This window comes from Brienomyrus brachyistius, unplaced genomic scaffold (genome assembly GCF_023856365.1).
Source record: "Brienomyrus brachyistius isolate T26 unplaced genomic scaffold, BBRACH_0.4 scaffold86, whole genome shotgun sequence".
Taxonomy (NCBI): Eukaryota; Metazoa; Chordata; class Actinopteri; order Osteoglossiformes; family Mormyridae; genus Brienomyrus; species Brienomyrus brachyistius.
The window spans coordinates 582,171-607,849 of record NW_026042361.1 but is presented as its reverse complement, the minus strand read 5'-3'; the positions used below and the strand labels follow the sequence as shown (position 1 = coordinate 607,849).

Below are 25,679 nucleotides of genomic sequence, written 5' to 3'. Positions count from 1 at the left end.
GCCCAGAGGTATGAGGCAACAATGCGAGCCACCACACTATCGTGCCACCATCAGTCCTCACACAATGACCATATTTAATCTGACGAAGAGAAACTCTACACCAAAGTTTCTTCTAGTGAGTAGGACCTATGGATTATGATTGAGATGTTAAAAACAAACCTGTGGCATCTGCCATGTTTGGAATTGGCTGGGAGGTGGATCACACTGCCTCCACGGGATTAGCAATTATCCCACACTGTTGTTAATTACCCTAAAGGCCTTTTGATGACCCAGCACTACTGGTAATCACAGTGATCACAGTTATGTTAGTACAGTTATTACTGGTAAGTTAGTACAGTTACTACCCAGCACTCTATATAGTCTACAACTGCTTATACTTTTCTGTAAACCGAAACGGCCATACACAGTGGTTAGGGCTGAGTAAAATATTCTGATTGTAATTATAAATGTTCAGGTTCTCATGCAATGATTTAGTATTTGGATTCTGGTCATGTGCTTAAAGTCTTCTGGTTCTGAGATCCATTAAAATCTCCATGATTCACTTATTCTAATTAGGGTTTGCAGTGGGGCCTGAAGCCATAGTTGTGTATACTAAAAGGTATTTATCATACTTTTCCCATACATAAAAAATAGCAAAAAGAATTTGAAAATTTAATTTTTTTATGTATAGCTTTCCAGACTAAGGCCATTTATTTGGATTTCAGTAAACAAAATTCAAATGCATTCTGATATACTATAACAAGAAAATCATTTAGGCCTTAGATCAAACCAGACCTTCGGCTCATATAGTCATGGCTATACATCAGAAGGAAACAACCAAATAAATTGTTATAAGACATGTTTGAAAGTTTGAGTAGTTCAGCTCAGTGTTATACGGACAGCTCTGCTATTGCGTATGTGTATTTCCAAACCATGAATTGGCTCATACGCATCTCCTAAATAGGAAAAAGCAGTGGAGTAACGTGCCTGAACATACAGGTCGAAGGAGGAATACACTTAATACTCAGCTAGCTCAGTTAACCCATGTGCTTTGATTTGGAAGTGTGAATTTTTAGGAGCGCAATAAAAAAATCGATATGATTCAGAAAACGTTTAGTCAGATCATGCACATAGATGTGTATGAGTAGTGGCAGTTCCACACCATTTCAACTGGCGGGGGGTGGTTTAGATGCATTTGACCATAATGCCCTCTGAGTATAGATTGCCAGCATTAAGAAGCCATAGACCAGTTTGAAAACCGATTAATTTATTTAGCCAATGCTTTGCAGGTACATTTTAAAGTTCTTCCAAATATGTCACTCGCTCTGGTTTCTTGTTTAGACTGTCCTGCTCCCAGAAGCTTGATTTTTATTTATTTATTTATTTATTTATTTATTTATTTATTTGTTTGTTTGTTTGTTTATTTATTTATTTGTTTATTTTTTATTTATCTTTTTACTGTTGTTAACTTTTTGCTTTTCACCCACTGAAGTGTCTCGACCACCCGACACACCGCCTTAAGTGTCCGGCAAGAGAATATGTTTATGTTGGTATCCCGCCTGTTCCCAGCCCACAAATATAAATGTAAATAATAATGATAGTAATAATAATACATTTATTTCAGACCCAACGAGGTGGGGGAGGGGGTAAACATGTTGTCATGGGGACACTACCCTTCCACCACTGCACCATATATAAAACTCAATTTTATATAAATCTGTGACTGCAATCAAAAATTCAAGGTAATTCAAGGTCTACTTGATGGGGCGCAAAAACTCCAGTTACTGCTGAAGTACAAATTATGAACAAATATAGTTACTACTTGAGATAAAATATGCATTCATTAATGATGAACAAACATGGATCAGTTATGTTATTCATGACTTCTTCCTTCAGTAGTTCCTTCAGTAGTTCACAAAGGCTTACAAAATTGGATATGGTAACTTATGCAGTAACTGCTTGATAAAACATGCATATGTATTAATTAATCATGAATTAACACGAGATCAATGTGTTACTAAGACTTATTTTGTGGTTAATTAATACATACATGATAGTATAATGCTATATTATTTGTGCCCCATCATGTAAAGTGATGCCAAACTTACAAATACCAAAGTCTTATGTTTTCTTTGGTTACCTATGGTTAATGTTAGGGCAGGGTAGAAGTTAAGGTCGTCATTGTTGGGATTAGCGTTTCCCCCATAGAAATGCATGAAGAGTCCCCACAATGATATGAATATGCGAGCGAGCGTGTGTGCATGCGTGCGTGTGTGTGTGTGTGTGATGTTATAGCAGACATGCCCGTACTCATGGATTAATCGCCATGTAGCTTGGTTACAAGATGTGTATGAAGGGCAGTGCGGTACAGACATGGTGGCTAACATTTCTCTGGACCCTTTAGTACAAAGTTGCCTTTGTATGCATCTGCAATCTGTCTGCTGGGAGCAGAGAGACTTGCCCTGGCCTTGGCTGCTGGGGCTTTATTAGAGACAGTCACACAGTCATCACTTGATCCTGAGCCCAGCAGAAAACAAACAGCTCCTCTTTGTGTCTCATCTAATTATGGACTGTCATGCAAGCTCCATTTAGCTGGGACAAATGCTTGGACCCACTGTGGAGTGTAAGCAAGTAAGCATGTGAAGATCATGTCACTGTCCCAAACCCTTGTACTAAGAGGCCGAGAGCTGAATCAGGTCTATACTCTGGACACACTGTGTTCTGCCACTGCTCCATCCTTCGTAGCAGCTCTATGACAGAAAAACACTGCGCTCTTGCTCTTTTAGAAAACTGGAACAGGCAAACAAACAGGAGGCTGCTGTGGAGTCTTGCTATTTGAATTTCAGGGTGAATTTCAAATGGTGATGAAAGGCATTCATTAATTCAGAGCCCACTGCTAATCAGAGTGCTAATTACATGTTAGACGCACTTTTAAAAAGCTGTTTCCAGAAATACCCAGTAAAGCAGGCTGTTGTTAAAACTCATGGAGGAAAGTCAGCCGCATAAATCCTGACTGGAAGGAGGGATCCTCGAATGCAGAACGCCTGAACCATCAGGTCTTCAGAGCATATGTCCCACTGTGATAGCTTATACAGCAGCTACCTGTAAAGGTTAATGGAGGGCATCCTTTCAGCAGTCCTCCGATTATGTAAATAATTAATAAACCAATCAGATTTCACCTCTAATCTATTATTATTTAAGGCTTAGTCTTTTAAAATACATTCTCTATTCCCTACTTTTTTTGCTAATTAAGCCAACCAGTTAAAACCATTATTTGTGTTCACCATTGTAGCAATACACTTAAGACGTCCTTTTTAATGGAGGAAACTGGCTGTACCTAGGAAAACTTAAGGTGGAAACACTGCAGTGGACGTATCGGAGCTCTGACCTGAAATTCAGAAAACATCTCAGCCATGAGGCAGAATATGAAATTAGGGCAGGTAAATCATGTTTCTCCCTAACAACATAGCTTTCTGGAGATTAGTACAGCAAATGTCAACAACAACATGGTATAACCGTCACATGATTAAATAATGTGTAAAACATGTTCATTTGTATTGAACATTTTTCATTCGTTTTAATGAAAAAAAAAATAATCCAACTGTACTGTTCTAACACAGGAGAATATGCTTTTAAAAGACGTTAAACATGAAAAATTAATCATAATCATTAACAGTCACTGCAATAAATCTGCAGAGGGGGACCCCCCCCCCCCATACTTGCAAAATCAACTGAGGAGGACCTCCCCCCCCCATCCTCCCATATCGCCAAAATCTAACATTTAGTTATACACCATTAGATTTGTTGTGAAGTATAGCACTGTTGCCTCACAATACAAGGGATGTGGAATTGACCCCAGCCTCTGTCGTGTGTGTGTATGTGTGTGTAGGTGTTTGTGCGTTGTGTAGGTGTGTGTGTAGGTGTATATGTGTATGTGTGTGTAGGTGTTTGTGTGAGTGAGTAGGTGTTCGTGTGTGTAGGTGTTTGTGCGTTGTATAGGTGTGTGTGTGTGTGTGTGTGTGTGTGTGTGTGTGTGTGTGTGTGTGTGTGTGTGTGTGCATCTGGCATCTGCATGATCTCCCACATCCTACAGTCCAAAGACATGCAGTTTGACTAATCAGTCTGTAAATTGCCTGAAGTGAATGACTGTGTGTGTATGACAGAGAGTGATGTGATGGGCCCATATTATCCTGGATGTTTCTTTGCCCTCTGCAGCTTGGGATTAGCCCTCAGGCCCCAACCCTGGCTCTGTGTAGGATAAGTGGTTAGTAGATAGATGGTTTATTATCTAAGTAAGTAGAATAGACTGAAGTGTTTATTTTTAAATTTACTTCAACACTGGGAGTAAATTGCAGTGGACCTAATCCTTCCTGGAGTGTTTTTTTCATGTTGGATTACAGTGTCTGGCCCATGACTCTCTCATACATAATTCTGCCCACCGGGTCCCTATTCCCTGTGCCTACTCAAAGGCAAATAAATCTGAAGGCCTGTCAGTGTATTACGCCCTCAAGCCCTCCTTTGCAGTTCTGCTCCATTCCGAACTCCCTGCTTCACGCGTTTCTGTTCCCTAGTGGCCCAGACTTCCACTCTATAAGCAAATGATAAATGTATCATAGAATGTATGGACTTCACCTGTTCTACTTGTGTCTGAGGGAGTTTCCTCTAATGTGATACACTGCGATTCAGCTCTGAATGAACCCTGTTTAGATCCAAAGGGTTTTTTTGTACCATTTTGAAAGCACTGCAAAAGCTATCCAAGCCTATAGGTAACTGAGCTTGATCATCACATCTTAGAATGAAAAATATTACATTAATAGGCAGCAGTTTTGACAGGAGTATACATTTATGACAGCATTAATGATTTTGGCCAATTTTATAAATAATAAATAAATAATAAACTTGGCCAATTGCAGCCGTACTGGGAATCCATGCCCCGTATCGTAGACTCCTGAGCTGCATTTCTGATTTGAATTGTGTTTTTGTTACTTCTCTTATGTCTGAGGAAATGACATATCTCGTTAAAAGCCCATCTGGTATAGTAGCGTATCAGTATGGCAGCTCTTAGGTGATCAGTGTGCTTCCACCCGTCTGACCCCTCAAGATGTGCTCTCTGATTGGTTAGTGACCTCCATCTTTGTTGCTAGCTTATTCCCTAATCCTGAAGAGCATTACCTACCATCTGTGCACAAATCAGAGGAGTTCAGTGCTATGGACACTAATAAAACACCTGTGTTAGCGTGGTCCTGTCACATAATATGGTTAAAGGTAATAATGTAAGTCTACCAATGGCTGGAAGTGAATCATTACACAGTATCTGTATCAGTGTGTCCTGTTACAAAGTACAGTACAAACTTTTACACAGCTAACTATGATTTTGTATTCAGTCCACTTTTAAATTGAAAATGATCTCAATAACTGCGAAAATAAGTGTTACACCCCACATATACATATTAATGTAAAAAGATGCTTCTCAGTGTAATGGTAACAGCCTGATTTTTCAGGAAGCTTTTGGGAAACTCCGTCGCTTGTGCTTCTGCAGACTGGCAGAGCTGTAGCTGCAGTGTGGATGGAGGCCACAGCTGTGCACATGTTCACTTAAAGGGTCACCATTTACTGCAGGTAATGATACACGTGGACTTGGAAGGAGGAACGTTTAATCCATGCCAATAAAAACATACAACTAATTACATTTAGTATGGTTTGTAGTGCTGTTAAGGCTCAGCGAAATTATAGAACTTGAAATTAAATTGGCGTATCGTTCAATTATGATAGCCTAAGAACATGAAAACAAAATCTATGGAGTGTATGAATGTGTAAAAGTGTAAAAAGACTAAGCCAATGTGATAAAAGACTAAGCCAGTGTGATAAAAGACTAAGCCTATATGATAAAAGACTAAGCCTATGTAGACAATATCCCTCAGGGGTACTAGGTTGCCCATTATTGGAGTTCAGGCAGATGGATGTCAGCACATTTATTTACCCCAGATTCTAGTGTTTTACATAATATAGGGTTACATAGCTGTTTCCTTTTTTCAGTAGTAACCAACACTATGGTTGTCATCTTGATTGTCGCAAAGACATTAAAATCATATGGATCACGGTGATGCAGATTGCGATGGTGCAGAGCTGCAAATGGAACCATCCAGCTACCCATCTCCAATTGCATTTTCAGTGCGGCTTGGAGCTTTTCACGAGGTAAAAGGAAGGGTGTACTTCACACACACACACGCACGCGCACACACACACACACACACACTCACAAATGGCTATTTACTGTACATTTATTGTTCTTACCACAATTACAACTACCAATGACTCTCCATTGTGATACATGCTACACATAGTAGGGAAATCGGTCATTCTTCATTTACAGTAGATATGATTTAAGGCTATTTTAATCAGTTTTCAGACTTAAAAATATAAAAATCAACCTATTGAGGCATGCAAATGGCTCCCGTGGTGTACTAGCTATCTCCAGTTACACTCCTTCGTAATATCACTTTTAATTATATCCTTTAAATTGTCTCCTTTTAATTTAATGATAATTTTCTAATTTCATTTACATATAGTTACATGTACTAAATCATCAGCATGTTCCCCGCGTGTAGTTGTGTGTTACAAGCTCCTTGTCCACTGCATCACTGAAGGAACAAACAGTGTCAAATGGGACTCACTTCCTGTGCTGCTTCATTAAATAAATGCAGAGAACAGTCACAGCAGTGCTAAATCCGGAGGATTTGCCTGCTTAGTGTTAAACCCCTGACCTATTTACTGCACCCCTCCCCCCAGCACACATATCATTAACCCCAGAGCTGCATGGGAGCTCCAGCAGAAATAGTGAAAGACACATTGCGCTTTTAAATAGAACTTTCATCTGACAAGTTCTTGCAGTGACATAAGCATACCTGAGATTGATAAGATTCCTTCACTGCTGTGAATCAACATCAAACAATGGAATAATTCAAAGAATATCACAATACCATAAATAGTAACTACGGACTCTTATACAACTCATTGTCATTGTTCAATTTCCTTTGGGAAGTAACAAGAAAAGCAAAAAGTACAAGAAAAAGCTTTTTGTTTGTTAGCAGATTTTATTCTTCAGTATACAAGAGACCGCTCTGGAAAAGTGAGCAGAAGCCAGAAGAACGTTCCTGATTAGTGCCTCTTTCTCACATAACCACTGGTATTCTAGTTTGTCACCATAAGGAGGATGGGCAGCGTGTGCCAGGTGTCCACACCACTCCATCACAAGATGACAAATACTGGCCCTCTGTGAAAGTTTTCAAGATCAAGGCTTCGCCTCCAACAAGCATAATAGCTACAGCAGCAGCAGTAATAATAGTAATAATGATATTTTTTATAGCGTTTGCTTTTTTCTTTTAAAAACATGGTTTTTTTGGGTAGTATCTTCTCATCACTGCCCAGTACGGACAGAGTAAGAAGATGATGCACTTAACATTTTCATCCCTGATGCATGAAGTAAGAAAGTGGCACTGACCTTGTGTGTGAGTGTGTTCCGGATCAACCCAAGTCGTACTCCCAGTGTGAGCAAGCAGAGTAAGGCGATGCAGAGCAAGAGGCCAGCACAGTACCGTCCCCCTGTGTGGTGGCTAGATCCTCAGTGCACACAGATGGCCCAGTGCCCTAAGCCCAGAGGGAACAAGCGGGCTGCCTGCTCCCTCCCTCCCTTTCTTTACCACTGGTAGATAAGCCTGAGTCAGCCTGGGACTCAGCCTCTCCACCCAGCCACCTCCATTAGTCACACATGAGTGCAGTTCCTCAAAACTGCTGGAGGGACTAAGGGCAATAACTCAGTACTGCCCCACAGGTTGGGGATGGTACTGCACGGCAGGGGTGATAGTCACGCATTTTACTCACACACATACAGTTAAATGCCCATAATATTGCACTCACACACACACACAGCTTAACAGTCACAATCACACAGTATTATGGAGAAACACACACACACATACACACACAGCTTCCGAACCACACTGTGTGACAGATACACACATAATAGCTGAAGATTCAGCGCAGATGCCTCCACTTCCGGAAGCGCTGACATGCAGCACATAGAGCCCATAATTAGGTGCCCATCTCACCCCTGAGCTGTAATTAATAGGCCGCTTCTACTCCACTGTTTCATTTGCTTTGGCTGTTAATTGCTCAGCTGAGTTTGTCCGCCTCCACAGTGGTGGAAAGAGGAGTGGAAATCACACCAACCCACCCACCTTAAGTCGCATGGCTGTGCTCTTCAGGTTAAGCCAGGTACACCTGCATGAACTTGGAAACACTTACGAGTTTAGTTGTTCTAGGGGCCATACACATAGATTTGTTTTCTGATGAGTATTGTATGAGCATGACAGTTCACTAAATTCAAAACAAATAAAATGGAGTGGAAACTGTAACCCTCTACTGAACCTGGACACAAACCCAGAAGACACATGGACCTAGGTATTAGATACCCAAGATGGGATGTCAGTCCATCGCAAGGAATGCAGTCACATGCAGTGGGAAATACAGAGACACCGATTCACACAACTGCCTGTTTTTTAAGAGGAAACCTATTCAAACAAGGAAAAGAGCTTGATGGGCCGCATGGCCTCCTCTCATCTGTACAAGAAGCTGGACAGATGGATAATTGCTAGGAAATATTGGTCACATATATCACTTTAAATTAAAACCTGGGTTGGAGAAGTTTCCTTTCATGAACTAGTTACTCACATAGTTGCAGACTAATTCTTAAACTGGGTATGAAGTAAATAAATGTACAAATCTTTAATCCTCAGACCACGAATAAAGACCACAGTGTGTTGGAAATGCAGTTCCCAGATCGGGGGAGGGGGGGGCAATCTTATCTAGAAATGTCCATTGTGTATGCAGGTTTAGATTATTAATTACAGCTGAAGAGTCTTCTCACCTGGGTTTGAGCAGCTGACATAAAAGTTACCCCATAAATCTGCACACACGCCGGCCCATTGCAGATAGAAGCGGACATCCCTACCCTAGATCGTCTGATTTGTGGTTTTGTTGTCATCACTTTGGTCTTAGCCCCACATTTGATGCACATAGTTATTTTTTAAAAAGCATACCACTGTCAGCTGAGAAGTATGTTCAGTTGTCAGTCAGTATACTATCAGTTTAAGTGCATAAAATAACACTCAGCCGTCCCCAGGTTTCTGCATGTGCTGTAAGCCTTGGAGAATACTGTAAATGTGTGACATGGGGACAGGAGGGAGGAAGCAACACCCAACTGTAGGGAATGAGTCTGATGACACAGAGAAGTATCACTAACACCATAGCAAAGTGCAGTGTTTCCCAATCCAGTGCTTGGGGACCCACAGACAGTGCACATTTTTGCTCCCTCAGGTTACCTCCACTACAATTATGATTTTCAGATAACGCATGTAGCGCTCATGCAAAAGTACTGATGTTCTTAAACATACACTAGATAATCTTGAAAAGAAACAATTATTAAACTTGCAAAGGATTCAGGATTCTTTATCTGTCACATGCATAGTCATGCACGCACAGGACTTGCTTAGTTTTATTTCCTTTGAGAAAGTAAAAATGTTTCAGCAAAACCTACTGATGATCTGCTTTCGGGAAATCTTATCAGGTGGACCACACCCCCGCTGAATTTTATTGCCAACATTTTAAAATACTATAAGTGTACTTCAAAATGACATTGCTTTTGAAAATACCATATATCACAGTATACTGTTTGGACAGTTTCATGGTATGAAAAATTTGATACCAGTCAAGCCTAATCTCAACCCAGCTGACTACTGTGTTCCTAGCGATGTACTGAATTGCATGTGTATAACATGTAATGTGAATATTGATATCGCACATCATCCAGCCCTAAGTGCGAGTAATAAAACTCGGGCTGTTGGGACGCAATAGCTGAACATGTGGCAGGGGTCTTGCTAGAGGGAACGCAGGTGTATTATGCCATAGGTAACTGATCACACAGGAAAGGAGATTGTAATCTGACCTTGCAATAACCCAATGACATTTAGACCTTAAAACAATAGAAAATACTGTTTATTAGATACAAGGTGTGGTGGCTCGGTAGGTGGTACCATGTCCTCCTGCTCCTAGGATCATCATTTATTCCTGCCCTCAGCTGTGTGGTTGAGTGTTGGGGTGTTCTCTTGGTGCACTGGTCTTAGGGTAATTGGTGTCTGTAACTTGACCGTGTGTGAATGTGTGTCCTTTGGTGAATATACTGTCCATAGTGTCTCCTGGATCTAACTAATGTCACACAGTCTGCACACTCATTTATGTAGCAATTTAAATACCTTGCAAATAGTCCGTAGGGTGTGCAAACTACCTCGGCGCAACCCCAGCCATCTGCAAATGATTTAAGTACAAGCATCACAGTCTGTGTGTATGTACCACACAGGTTCAGTGGTACTTATGCATATGTACCATATGGTTCATAAACCACATTTCTTAAAGTTTCTTAAAGTAGGACATATGGAAGTATACCACTGTCTTATAGCACCACCTGTTGCATATAACTTAGAATTACATGACAAATTATGTCCTCACATCAGGCTCAAAGCCAGAAATAAATTTCCTGGTGGGTCGGGCAACTTTACCGATAAGTCCCCCTTGGTAGATGCTACCGGGCAGAGGATGCCAGAACAAATTTCAAGGGGAACTCGACTCGAAAGTTTACTACCAAGCTACCTGCATTATCAATAAAAAAATGAAGGATTGGAACCCATTATGATACTACTTGGTGACATGCCAGCCTTAATTAGTGCTCGTTGGGTGTGATCCGCATGTATTAATAGTCCATTAGTCATTCAAGCCAGCACCAGGAACACGTCCCTTTTCTTCTCTTCTCTTCATTACCATTTTCTCTTCCTTTCTCATCTCTAGGCTGTGTCATTGGCTTGAGGTAATAAAGCACCAAAAGCAAGATCAGAGGAATCTTTTTTCTATGTAATTTAATTAAAACATACAGGGATGGAGCTTATCACTATCCCACGTGTCCTGGGCACTGGATCAAATCACCTCATGTGTGTTGGTTACCAATGTAACTAGCAGACTGGTGTAGTTCATAGACTCACTACCCATTGTGGACTGATGACGCAAAGGGGATCACACCTTCCAAAGTCAGCCCTAATCTAAAGCGAAAGTGATGGAATTAATGATCATATTGCGTTACACTGTATGGACAGTCTCACATTCTCACATCAACACTATGCTCTATCTAATGTCTACTCTGTCATTTATTCAAACTGATCTTATGGCTCTATGCCATCCCAAGCCCATAAAATCACTCATAATTCTGTTGAGAAATAATCGCCATAGTAGGATGAAACGGTTATGAGGTAGATATTCAGGTCACTTTATCTTCATCCCAATGTATCACTAGCAACCCCAGGTCTGCCACCTGTAATGTCTTTATCTGACCTCTTAAAAGCTTTTGTATCGGTCAGTGGTTGATAAGACAAGTAGAACTGCCACAGATCCAATGGCCAAGTGGCTTGAAGGTAACTGCTTTTCTGTTATTTCAATCTCTCCCAGCCTTGTCTTCATTAGTATAGTAATTATCATTTACATATTTGACCAAGTAGTGCAGTGTGTGAGTGTAGTTGGGGGCATAGGACATGTCTACTCCAATACATATCCCATAACAAAATCAACTCAATATCAGGCTGAGGATCAGAACTTTTTACACAATCCCTTTCGGTATTTTTATACCCTGTTAGTTTATGCCATTCTGTCATAATGTCATCACCATTCTCGACTGACAAATTAATATCACTGCAGGATTACTTAGTTAATTAAGCATTAGAGCCTGCCAAGGCAAAGAGTAAATATCAGGTAACTCTTTATATTAAGTGCACCTTGACGAAGCATTTTTAATTCACTCAGAACATTCATATCCACCATGTAAGCATACCTTAACATCTTAAAGTATCACATTCACAATATTTTTAATGAACAAGACAGGACTGGTGAAATATATATAATGTTGTACTTTTTGTTATTAATGTATATTAAAGCTTTATATTAAAATTAATTGAAATTGTTAGGAATGCAATGCAAGATCTGCTTAAGGACATGCTTAAGATATATTTACATACTGCTTGTAAATGTTCTATAAATGCATTATGAATGTATTATGAAGGTGCATTGAATGTTCTGCAAATGCATTATAAAGGCATTGTGAAGGTGCAGCTAATGTAAAGCATTACTTAATATCTTCTCTGCCCAGCACCTTCTTCTCGGCTAAAAGCAGGAAAACAGAACATTAGACAATAGATGCTTTTCTGAAAAAAACACAAATTATTTTTCAGGGTGCAGTGACAGGTTTGTAATTAAACAATATTTTTACTGTCAGTGATGAATCATGCACAGTAAAACTTCTGTACTTTTCACAGTGAAATAGTCTCAGGTTTTATGTGTCTGCACCTGTCATTCATCTTGACTGACAACTGCCTTCCAGCCTTGGTGTTTCCGATTTATTATCCATGCGAATCAACTGAACACTCAGCTCATCTTTACAAATTAAGTTTGATGACAAGCATAAAATGAGAGCAGTGAATGATGTGTGGCTTATAAGACCTAAGCGCAGAGTGAACCTGGAGCTCAGTAGAGGTCTCTGCCGTTATTGCCTTCTGTTTGACGTACTTGTGAGTTTGATTTAATTGTAAGCTTTGGCAGCATTACCGCTCAGCAAGAGACAGGCAATATTAAACAGGCAGCATTGCAATACCATTTATCATAATATATTTCTGAAAACCTGTTTACAGAAGCGAAGTATTGCAGGCTATGGTTAGCCACCTGTCATGTTTATGCTGACTACTTCTGAGGAACAAAGTAAAATGCAGGTGGGAAAGAAGCAGCTAGAAAGATTTCAGGCCCAATCAACACAGATGTTTTGAAAACTTCAGTCAACATGAGATTATAATAAATGTGTAGTGCGAAGAAATGGTTAAGAGCATCTCCGGTGAAGAGTATCACTAGGTATGTCTCACTGCCATGACACTTTTCAGTGAGTTTATAATTGACTGACTGACTGACTGACTCTCTCTATCTCACTTTATTTTATTTGTAGTCTCGAATAATGCAATATATATTACTGGCATATACAAAACTACTTTTAAAATTATACTTTTACAATCAAAACCAGAGACAATGAGGAGGAGGGTCAAGGACTGAGATAATGATTCAGCTGACACTTCTTGCTGATTTACTTTTCACCTGCTAGCAGCAATCGGTGACATATGATGGAAAAAGGGTGGTGGAATTTGAGAGCAGAAAAGCAAATTTCTGTTTGAGTGACTCAGTAAAAATAGGTAGTGGATACTCACATTTTTAAATGAACCCTAAATCTATTCCAGAAGTTCCAAGTCCAACTTGACTGTCTAAATCACTTCCAGAATAACTTATTTGAGGGACTTCGCTGTTAGCAATTTAAGTGATGTAAACACTGTACCATTTAACAGACAGTAGATATCAATTCAGAACTCCACTCTAGCTGAACTTTCAATTATTCCATAAGTCTTGGATAATGAAGACACTGAAGGGGAACTTTTGAAACACTTGAATCTTTGGAGGGTCTCATACCCCTGTATCTCTGTCTTACTATGTACCTCTGTACCACATTCCCACTTCCTGTGCCTATGAGTCTATGTACTACATCACATTCTCTTTTGTGCCTGTGTACTACATCACATCCCATTTGCTTGTACATACACTATATTGCCAAATGTATTGGGACACCCCTCCAAATCATTGAATTCAGGTGTTCCAATCACTTCCATAGCCACAGGTGTATAAAATCAAGCACCTAGACTTGCGGATTGCTTCAACAAAAATTTGTGAAAGAATGGGTCACTCTCAGGAGCTCAGTTAATTCAAGCATGGTACAAAGTTAGTTACTAAATATTCCACAGTCAACTGTTAGTGGTATTATAATCAAGTGGAAGGAATTGGGACCAACAGCAACTAGATACTAGAAATGTAGTATCACAAAGCGGGGACAACACATGCTGAGGCGCACAGTTGGTTGGGTTTGGCCCCTTAGCTCCAGTGAAATGAACTGTTAATGCTGCAGCATTCAAAGGCATTTAGGACAATTTCATGCTCCCAACTTTGTGGGAGCAGTTTGGGGATGGCCCCTTCCTGTTCCAGCATGGCTGCACACCAGTGCACAAAGCGACATCCATAAGACATCCATGCATGAACAAGTGTGATGTGGAGGAACTCGACTGCCCTGCACAGACCCCTGACCTCAACCCGATAGAACACCTTTGGAATGAATTAGAGCGGAGACTGCGAGCCAGGCCTTCTCGTCCAACATCAGTGCCTGACCTCAGAAATGCTCTCCTGGAAGAATGGTCAAAAATTCCAATAAACACACTCCTAAACCTTATGAACAGCCTTCCCAGAAGAGTTGAAGCTGTTATTTCTGCAAAGGGTGGGCCAACTCCATATTAAAGCCTATGTATTAAGAATGGGATGTCATTAAAGTTCATGTGTGTGTAAAAGCAGGTGTCTCAACACATTTGACAATATAGTGTAAGTAGAGCAAATAGATAAATAACGTGTATTTGTTTACAATGACTTTAACACAATCATTTTGAATGTGTTTGTCAGTCTGGGTTTGTACTGTCAGGCTGCTTACTGTTTTGATGTTTTTTATTTATTCGTATATTTCAACATTCAGCAATGTCACATGATGAAATATGCATCATTTATTTATGATGTGTGTCACATATTAATCATTCATGGCTCCATAATGTCTTCTTAGTCTTAAGGTATCAAAGTTCATAAATACTGAATGAATGTTGACCCCTTTTGGGGGTTGTTTTGTTAGCAGCAGAAATGATCGTCAGTCTGCAGGGTGCATGGTCTCACCTTGCAAAGAGCCCGGCCTGGCCCTCATACAGCTGGTCTTATTAGCAGCCTGGAGCTGAACCTGGGGACAGAGAAAATCATGCCCTTTAAGCTCCTTCTTATCAATGTTCACCCTGCTGTTTACACATATGGTTATTTATAAATTTAATACAGTGCTATGCTCCAGCGTATGGTACCAGTGATTCCTGCCAATGCATACCTGCCAACACTCCTGATTTCCCCAGGTAGTGCCTGATTGTCCACCCCTTCTCCAGCTGGACTCTTGATTAACCATTACCATTAAGGAGCTCCCCATTTTCCGCATCCACACTTTAATGCACAACAAATGATATCGTACTCCAGGAGCATTGCTGACACTAATAATATAAGCATAAGCTGCGAGGCATACAAGCCCAGTTCACCCCGTGGTTAAAGCCACATCACACGCTGGGCTGCAGACCCTCATTAGTTGTCCTAGAGGCCTGAACTGAAGATCAAAGGGGACAGATGAGATAAATCCTCATTTACTGTATTGGATTTCCCATCTTTGCAATGCTTAAATCAATCTGTTTTTTTACATCTTCATTATACACATCTCCCCTTGTGTCATTCATATTTCAACTTAAAAAAATGAATGAGCACTTCTCCAACCTTCCAGATTCTCCCTGCTGTTGTTCAGGATGAACACCCTTACAGCAAACTGTAGCATCACTGGCTGGACTAGTGTCTGACAGCCAAGGAGACAGCATAAGTGTAGCATAGCATAATTATGCCAACAAAAAGATATATTGGGGTCTCTGCTAATGTAGTCCACTCCTGCAGATCTGTCACATTCCTGACCATCAGAAAGACCCGCAACTTCTTCCATCTGTGTAAGGAACCCTGAATACCCTCATTGATACCCAGGACAACCTGCAGGGTCCCAGAGAAAAACAACTAGGGGCAACATATCGTGTCTTTTGTTAATTTAATAAATCATAGTAGGTGCCCCCCTGTCTGTTTTCTGTAAAGTGATGTTAGAATATACTACAGCCTTCAGTCCTGCAGAGGCAGCTCTGCATGTTTCAGGTCCACATGCAGGGACATTGTAGGGCTAAATTGGATTGGGTGTGAGTTGCAGCACTTTGGGGGTGTTTGCTTTTGTAACATGAGGTCAAGAAGGTTCTTCCTGCACTGTCCTCACCATTCAGGACAGTCGAAGCCAGAAGACCATGCACATTGTCCCTCACAGCTCTGGATCAGTCTTGCACATACACAGTAGTATATATTAAGCTACATGCTAATTTTACACACAGGCATTGTACCCAGCATAAAACATGCAGTAGAAATAAGGAACTCCATGAGTCCACAGTTAAATTTAACCACAGTCCCTGTGATATTGACTCCGGTGCTGTTGCTGAAGGACATGGCACACTGACTCCTGTATTCTTTCTGAAGGCTATGACACACTGACTCCTGTATTCTTTCTGAAGGACATGGCACACTGACTCCTGTATTGTTTCTGAAGGCTGTGTTACACTAACTCCTGTATTCTTTCTGAAGGACATGGCACACTGACTCCTGTATTCTTTCTGAAGGCTGTGTTACACTGACTCCTGTATTCTTTCTGAAGGCTATGACACACTGACTCCTGTATTCTTTCTGAAGGCTATGACACACTGACTCCTGTATTCTTTCTGAAGGCTGAGTCACATTGACTCTGGTGCTGTTACTGAAGGCCAAGACACACTGACTCCTGATTTCTTTCTGAAGGCCATGTCACATTGACTCTCATGCTGTTTATGAAGGCAGAGTAATACTGACTCCTGTATTCTTTCTGAAGGCCATGTCACACTGACTCTTGTGCTCTTTCTAATTGCCGAGTCACACTGACCCTGACACTGTTTCTGAATGTCGAAACATACTCACTCCTGATCTCTTTCTGAAGGCCGTGTGACGCTGATCCCATGCTGTAACTTTAGGTCATGTCACACTGAACCCTGTGCTGTTTCTGAATGATGAGTCATTCTGACCCCCGTACTCCTTCTGAAGGCTGAGTCGCATTGACTCTGGTGCTGTTTTTCAATGCCATGTGACAAACTCTCATGCCTTTTCTGAAGGCCATGTGATTCTGACTCCTGTACTTTTCTGATTGTAGAATTAGACTGACTCTTGTACTCTTTCTGAAGGCCCAGTCACACTGACTCTCATGCTATTTTCCAGAGGTTTGACAGTATGTGTGAATCTGCCCTTGTGATAATGACAGAGTGCTGAACAGTTAAAAGACCTGTACCCACAATGTGATTTCCCTAACAAAATACTTTATTAACGCACAATACTGAGGGTGAGGCTTACTTTTTTAAGATTTTTTTTTTCTTTTTGTTTAATTTTATCCAGCAAAGATGCATGTTCACTGTGGTTGTTTTAATAAATAGTGTCATGCTGCTTTAGTTCATTTAATTAATAAAGAAATTAATGACAGGTGTAAGGTCTCACCTGTCAGGTGCTTGTGTGAATCTGCTCTAGGCATGAGTCACTAGCAGTGAATATTAATGGCAGCATGATTAGATTTTAATTTAGTTTCCATCGGCATTCTCAGTGGATCAGAAGCCACAGCTCTTCTGTTAATTGAAAGGGTAGAGAATGATTACATACTCTGGCAGGACGGGTTTTCACAGCTGCCTTCGTTAGTGAGTGCTTGGCTAATTGGATTGTAATGGGCTAACAAAAGCAGCAAACTTTACATATAATTTTTAATACTTTCATCAATGTAAAAATATTTTCAGAAACTTTCAGTCCTCTTGAGAACAACAGTGTGAAAGCTAATGAGCACTTCAAGTAAAATTACATACAGAATCACAAAAATAAGAGAAACTACTTGTCTATAAAGTATTCGGGCACCCCACCAAGTCATTCAGTTCAGGTGTTCCAATCAATTCCATGGCCACAGGTGTATAAAATCAAGCACCTAGGTATGCAGACTGCTTCTACAGACGTTTTCGAAAGAATAGGTCGCTCTCAGGAGCTCAGTGAATTCAGGCATGGTACTGTGATAGGATGCCACCTGTACAATAAGTCCATTTGTGAAATTTCCTTGCTACTAAATATTCCACAGTCAACTGTTAGTGGTATTATAGCAAAGTGGAAGCAATTGCGAACAACAGCAACTCAGCCACAAAGTGGTAGGTCATGTAAAATCACAGAGCTGGGACAACGAATGTTGAGGCACACAGTGTGTAGAAGTCACCAACTGTCTGCAGAGTCGCCTTCAGATTAGCTCAAGAACAGTGCATAGAGAACTTCATGGAATGGGTTTCCATGGCTGAGCAGTTGCATCCAAGCCTTACATCACTAAGTGCAACGCAAAGCGTCGAATGCAGTGGTGTAAAGCACACTGCCGCTGGACTCAGGAGCAGTGGAGACGTGTTCTCTGTAGTGACGAATCATGCTTCTCTGTATGGCAATCCGATGGACGAGTCTGGGTTTGGGGGTTGTCAGAAGAACAGTACTTGCCTGACTGCATTGTGCTAAGTGTAACGTTTGGTGGAGGGGGGTTATGATGTGGGGTTGTTTTTCAGGAGTTTGGTTTGGCTCCTTAGTTCCAGTGAAAGGAACTCTTAATGCTGCAGTATTCAAAGCTATTGTGGACAATTTCATGCTCCCAACTTTGTTGTTTCACAACTCTGTTGTGAAAGGCACTATATAAAAATGAATTGAATTCAATTATAGCTGCAACGGGTGGGCCAAATCCATATTAAAGCCTATGAATTAGGAATGAGATGTCATTGAAGTTCACATGTGTGTCAAGACATGTGTCCCAATACTTTTGGCAATATACTGTATGTAGAGTAAATAGAGGACACCTACATAAGTACTAAGAGGATGTATAATCTGTGAACACACAGCTAGAGATACATTCATCACACACCCTTGACTTAAAATGGACTGTTAGGAAACTGTTTATTTCCAGATTCACCATCATGTTGATGTAATATTTGAACAATTTCAGTAGTGGTGCTGCAATACAACTTTGCAATAACATGTTAAAAACATCACAGCTGCAATCCAAATCTAGTGCTCATTTATGGATAATTCAGCATCGTTTTCTGACTTCAAAGGAAGAAGTCCAAAGGCATGTTGCACTGAGCATGTATAATGCATTCAAAATTTTAAAAAAAAACAGCCTTGAAATTCCTTGATCCACTGAGTGCTGCAGAAATCCTTTACATAATGCAGAAAGAGACTTTCCGTATTTGGATACAGATTCTTTATATCTGCTCCTTTGAGCATAGCAACTATGTTGCATCATCATAGCCAGCACCTTCATCCTAAAATCAGTGTATAAAAGACACAGGAAAAAACACCCGCACAAACACAGGCAATATGCAGCCTAACAGAGCTGCCTAACGGTTCTTAGTTTGTGCTGTGATTTTTGATAGTAGACAGAATTATTAGTAGCCAAAATCTTCAGTGGTGCTTTCAAAGCGAAAATTTTATCACTTGTGCTCAAACAGTAATTTTCTTGAAAATAAGGTGGAATGGCAGGTGGCATGGTGCCACAGTGGGTGGTGTTGTAGCTTTACACCACCAGGGATGGGAACAGAAATACCCCCAATTTCTATGGGTCTGTGGATGATTTTCCCTTTTGCACATGCTTTCTTAAACAGTCAAATAGCAGGCAGTTAGACAAACTGGTGTCTCTAAATTGCCCTCCATACCCAGATCATATGAATAACTAAATATTTGAGTTATATACTAAAGGGTAACACATCCAGTTCATATTGGAATAATAACTCTATTCCAGGACCTAAAGAACCTACTGGCAGAGTGAAGCATGTTGATTTAGTTCCTGACCGTTATATAAGCTTACCTAAGCAAGAATAGTATCATCAGAATAGTAAAATCAGAATTGTTCTTACATTGATAAATGTACTACTAATAAATTGCCTAATATACTGCATTGTGCAGTAAATGTGCAATATTTCATCATCTATCCATGTAACAACGCATTATGTAATAATGCCACATTATGTAATAGCTTGATAAAATGTAACAATTTTTATCACATACAGTAATGTGATGTTATTACATAACGCATTGTTTCATACGTGTAACAATACATCATGTAATAACACTGCATTAGGTAATAACTTGACGAAATGTAACAAAGATATAAACTACAGTATAATTTTATATAGCAACATTATCCTACTATTATCATCATCATCATCATCAAAATTCAATTTGTGACATTCTGTCGAGTTATATTATGCATAATGTGAGATTACAATCTATCTTGAATCGCTTATCCTGGTCAGGGTTATGGGGCAACCTGGAGAGTATTCCAGGCAGCACAGGGCACGAGGGTAGTGAACGCTAGGTGAGATGCTAGGCCAACACAGCAAACAACATTACTTCATTCAAAAAGTGACATGATATGACGCACCAAATGCGGAAAAAATAAACATAAAACAGGAAAGCAAACTATCTACTGTCTCTCTACTCTAACCTTTTGAACCAGGTAAGAACAGAAATCGCAGAAATTCACATTATATGCTCTCTACCTACCCACTCTATATACTCTATGTAATCATTTAGAAGGTCAACAATTCAGCTTTACCAGTGATATTTCCCATTTGAGTTGGCACACAAATGTGGTATTTTTATTCCAGTTCTCTATTTTTAGTTTAGTGAAAAGCAATATTTAAGTATATTTATAAGTGATTTTCTGTGTAAGCCGGACAACACAGTCAGCTTTTAGCTTGGTGCACTTACCCTTGAATTCACCTCAGTGGCTCCTATCTACAATTACAGAATCAAGATCAGTTTTCACAGAAAGAAGCAATGTTTCCCATTCAGAGAATCACTAAGAATGATCACACCTGCTAAGAAGCCTAAGTCTATGCTTTCAGATGATGAATCTTAATACATAAAAATAGCAATGCAAACAATTCAGCGAGAGACAATTGCATTCTGGAGTCCGAAGTAAATTGAAATACTTTTTAGTTTAAAAAGTTTTAACTAACTTAAAATATAAAAAAAAAATCAGTACCAATGTCATTTGATTGCCCTAATTAGAAATGACCAAATGCAATGTGTTGTGTAATATATCTGGTCTCAACTGCTTTCAAAGGAGTGATGGCATTTACTGTTGTGTTCTGAAAGGTACACGTAAACTAAATACTTTGTGAGGAAAGCTTAATTTAAAAAGATATGGCAAGTATACTGCGATGGGCTGGCCCCCCGTCCTGGGTTGTTCCCTGCCTTGTGCCCATAGCGTCTGGGATAGGCTCCGGACCCCCCGCGACCCAGTAGGATAAGCGGTTTGGAAAATGGATGGATGGATGGTTTCAGCATGATGAGAAGTTTTTGCCAGAGTCCTCCCCACCCTCACTGACCGGTTGTGTGGCTGCTGTTTTCTATAATTCACAAGCTTACAGATTTTAACTAGATGTAATTGCACTTCCTTTGAAAGCCTCACGTCTTCTTTTCCCAGTTATTTGTCTGCTCTAACCACATCTAGGCCTATAACACAAGCACTTTCTTACTTTTTGAATTGTAATTTGTAGTTTTCTTTGTAACAAAGCTGGTTGTAAAAGTGCACTTACTAAATAAAGTTCTATTCACTGAGTGATTTAATTCACTCATTTTTACTCCCAACCATGTATTTACTTATTGCATAGTTAATAACTACACAACCCAGAAAACCAAGCATTGCAGCTTTACACCACCAGGGTTGGGAACTGAAATGCCCCCAGTATCTATGGGTCTGTGGGTGATTTTCCCCTTTTGCACACATGGCATCATACTGAATGGCACAGACCACACAGCTAGGATATTGCATTTTCAGAAAAGAAAAAATATTGTCTATCTTTATCTGTACCAATGACCAGCCCCAACTAAAAGACTGTTAAATCATTACTTGCATTTAGATATACAGTAGGAATCCGTTTCATTCTCTTAGGACTTATGCCAGAATGCATCAGGAACATGGAAAGTGCTGTAGGCAAGAGATCAGCAGAAGGCGATACTCCACTGCTATGAGTTCCTTCATTAAAATACTGCCTGGAGGTTTCCACCTTAATCTTCCGCATTCACAGCAGTATTAGCTGGACTGTAGTCATGTTACTGATCAGAATGTCCTTTGAAATTCATCAGGAAGAATCTGATCTTACAAATGATATCCAGACTTACAAACAGACTAGTCAGTGAGCAGCATACACAGCAGCAGAAAAATCTTTTATGTGCACTGTAACTAAATAGGCTTTTGCTATGATGGACAGCAATGTGGTGTATCAGGGACATGCTTATGTATATGGCAGCGTAATGCATATAAATACAGGATACCTGTTAGCTCATTGGAATTTTACTTAAACACAAATGTTCTTAGGGTTGAAGGAAATATGATTGGTTCAGAGAGAGAACCAATCAGTTGATGGTCCTGCCTCCTCAATTTGCTTAGACCTACCTCCTCCACAATCTGATCACAATCTCTTTGAACCAAACATTTTTCCTTCTGCCCTCAGAACATATTAGTGCAAGTAAAACTCCCACGACCTACCTGATAGTTGTGGAACTTAATACCTGTTAGTTGCCCATCCGCTCTCCCAACTACTAAAGCTATATTAAAGCCAAAAAAATCTCTAAAAACATTTGCAGATCCATCCATGTTTCCAGCCTGCTTTAAGCACTATATCAGTTTTCTGAAAAAATTGTTAATTTGTGATATTACTTATTCTTTATGAGCTTTGATAACGCATTTGTTGTTTCACTATTACCAACACATGTTTACTTAGTGTGTGAAATCTGACCTTGATCTTTAAAAATATCAGGGTCAAACTGTCAGTCCTCACAGTTGATTGTTGTGTTCTTTCTTCACCAAGGCAAAGAGGTCACCAATTCAAACAAGCCTCACAGAAACTTGCACATATAAATAATGATGCCATCTGCCTAGAATCTCAAGTGAATGTCTCTTTGCAACATGATACACATTGCATGTGTTATTTTAGTAATTAACAATAAATCACAATATGTCCTTAAAACTACACCATGATAAGCAACATGTAAGCCATTCTTAAAATGATTTTTACAGTTAATTCCTAATTTGTCCTCAAATTCTCCTATGATTTGCATACAAATCCTGGTACTAGTCTCCAAACTTGGGTAAGCATTATCTAATATGGATGGATTATTTTGATTCACTCTCCCTGTCAGGAGACGCAGTGGCTTCCTCAAACTAGAATTTCAGAAAGTTAGCTGAGATGGTCCAGACATCTCACAAGGATGCCATCTGGTCAGCTCTCAAGCAGGCTGGACACCAGAATTCTCCCCCACAGGGATCAACAAAGTTTCATTTTATCTTATTTTAAAAACGTTGTATTTTCAGCATCATCAAATATATTCCCCTCAGTCTTCATTAAATGTAGATCTGTTTGTATGATTTCTTGTGACCTGTCATACAAGTCATGCATTCCATGCATACTCTATTGGGGGGTTTTATGCAGTATACATTCTCTGTTAAGGGGTTGTTGTAAGATCTTCTTCAGTGTAAGTATTCACTTAGTTATTCAAATACTCTATAAAAAGTGGCATCTTTTTATTGTAGTTTTAAATCACTTTGATAAATTACCCTAGTGCAGATACAACCCATATTACAGTATATTTTAAATACAAGAATTTTACCTGTTTGGGGTTGTTCTTCACTTCACTGTAGGAGTCCACAGATTTAAATGAGCTTCAGCTGTTCTCGGACAAGCATGTCTTGCTCAGCCATTTTCCTGGTGGTGAATCTGGAAATAGAGTACAGACAGGTGACTCAGCTTGGCAGACCCACAGAGCATCGCAGCAGGGTCATTCGAGAAGTTGGACCAGGGAGCAGTTGCTGTTCTGAAAGTCACTGTGCTCACTTTAGCACCGTCAAAACAAAACACAGCCTCTTAGTCTTAACACAGACAAACCAAAGAACAAACCACATCAGGAAAAGTACAGTATGTGGGATGTGAGGTCGACCCCAAGCAGTTTTAGCACACAACACAGCTGTGTTTTATCTTCACTGGTATTTGATCCATGTGTTGCATGCACTGTTTATACTGATAGGGCAGATCACTGGCTATCCAATGCCACAGTTATGTTTCCATGTCTATGCTCTCACCTGCTAGCTGTACAGATGCAGAAAAGTATTACTCAACCCTGAATATATATTCATATAATGTTTTTAACATTGAGGAAACAGTTAAAACTAACTACAACTTAATTTGTTTATTATTTTTATTAATTTCACCTTCTTAAGCATAAACTAGATCAGAGGTGTCAAACTCCATTCCTGGGGGGCGGAGCCCTATGCATTTTTTGGGTTTCCCCTCATTTAATACACCTGAATCAACTCCTTGCACCTCCTCGTGCTAATTACCACACAGCTCTTGAGCTGAATCATTTGTGGTGGAACAGGGAACGAACTAAGCTACACAGGGCTCCGCCCCCCAGGACTGGAGTTTGACACCCCTGGTCTAGATTCTCCATTTGATTTCAAACTGGCTGAAACTGAAGTCATGAATAACTGTGGCTGGAAAAGCATTTTTGGACTTAGCTCTATATGATGAAATCGTTGGTTATGTTGGTTCTAGGGGCAGCATGGTGGTGCAGCGGTTAGCACTGTTGCGTCACACCTCTGGGACCCGGGTTTGAGTTTCTGCCTGGGTCACATGTGTGTGGAGTTTGCATGTTCTCCCCATGTCATCGTGGGGTTTCCTCCGGGTACTCCGGTTTCCCCCCACAGTCCAAAGACATGCTGAGGCTAATTGGACTTGCTAAATTGCACCTAGGAATGTGTGTGTGAGTGACTGGTGTGTGAGTGTGCCCTGCGATGGACTGGGTTTCCTAAACCTAATCCTGGGTTGTTCCCTGCCTAGTGCCCATTTCTTCCGGGATAGGCTCCGGACCCCCTGCGACCCAGTAGGATAAGCGATTTGGAAAATGGATGGATGGATGGATGTTGGTTCTAGGTTGACCTCTAGATTGATCTCTGGTTCTGATCAGATCTCCAGTTCATTGCCTAGCAGTTATGTCGTGAGCTGATATCAAAGTTGGGAATTAGGGCCTATCCATGCAGTTTTGAATTGATCGGTACCACAGCCAGATCCATCTAATTTCCCACATCCACCTAATTTTCGGCAATTGCGCAGATTGTACGGATCTGTCATGGGCTGCAGTAGGTCTGAGGCACATGGCTTGAAACTACAAACTATTGAGATGTCAGTTGTATGGAAAGTCTTTAAATTGGAAACTCAATGTAGCCAAACAACTACCAGCAATGTTTGCAATGCCATCCTTTTGAGAGGAGGTAGGGTTAGGGTTAGTGCGCCATTTAATTCTAATCTAATTTGGCACTTGCAAAATATCATAAGAAAGAACACTGAGAAATCAAGAGGCACTCAGACAAACAATGCACCAATGACTACTTTAAGTATATTTAAATATTTATTAAAACACTGGTTTGGGACTCGGAATCAGCAGATATAAATATTGAATCAATCAGATCGAATTAGGATACCAAAAAAATTGGATCAGGAAATCCCTATTGTCTAGCTTAGAATCCTGAATTCTGTTTGCTTCTTGCCTGATGATTGAGTCTAACCTATCTATCTCAATTAACAGCTATTTCATGACAGTCCTGTTAGTACCAAATCCGTGGTCTGTACAATGAAGCAGGGTTACTGGCTTTTTGGGGTAATTTGTCGGATTTAAGGTACCACAGTTTCAGTGGACTACATAATCGTTGACTTACATTTTGCCCAGACTACCTTAAATCAAGTTACCCAGATAAGCCAGTAACCCCACTTCTTAGTACAGGC

General features: G+C 40.2%; 1 protein-coding gene and 1 long non-coding RNA gene across 16 annotated transcripts in view; one reads left to right on the top strand and one right to left on the bottom strand.

Moving 5' to 3' along the window:
• The window catches only part of LOC125727089 (poly(rC)-binding protein 3-like), a 61,509-nt gene that overhangs the window by 18,321 nt on the left and 17,509 nt on the right, over positions 1 to 25,679 (bottom strand). For 12 of the 14 annotated variants that reach the window (XR_007388533.1, XR_007388534.1, XR_007388535.1 and 9 more), the window contains exons 2-3: positions 23,512 to 23,618; positions 14,872 to 14,932 (exon numbers count right to left, since the gene is read on the bottom strand). The gene's annotated coding sequence lies outside the window, so the exon portion shown is untranslated. Of the gene's footprint in view, positions 1 to 7,480; positions 7,701 to 14,871; positions 14,933 to 23,511; positions 23,619 to 25,679 lie in introns of those variants that run through there. The other 2 variants (XM_049003757.1, XM_049003758.1) reach the window with 2 other exon arrangements.
• The window catches only part of LOC125727091 (uncharacterized), a 57,964-nt gene that overhangs the window by 16,052 nt on the left and 16,233 nt on the right, over positions 1 to 25,679 (top strand). The gene's annotated exons all lie outside the window — the stretch shown is intronic.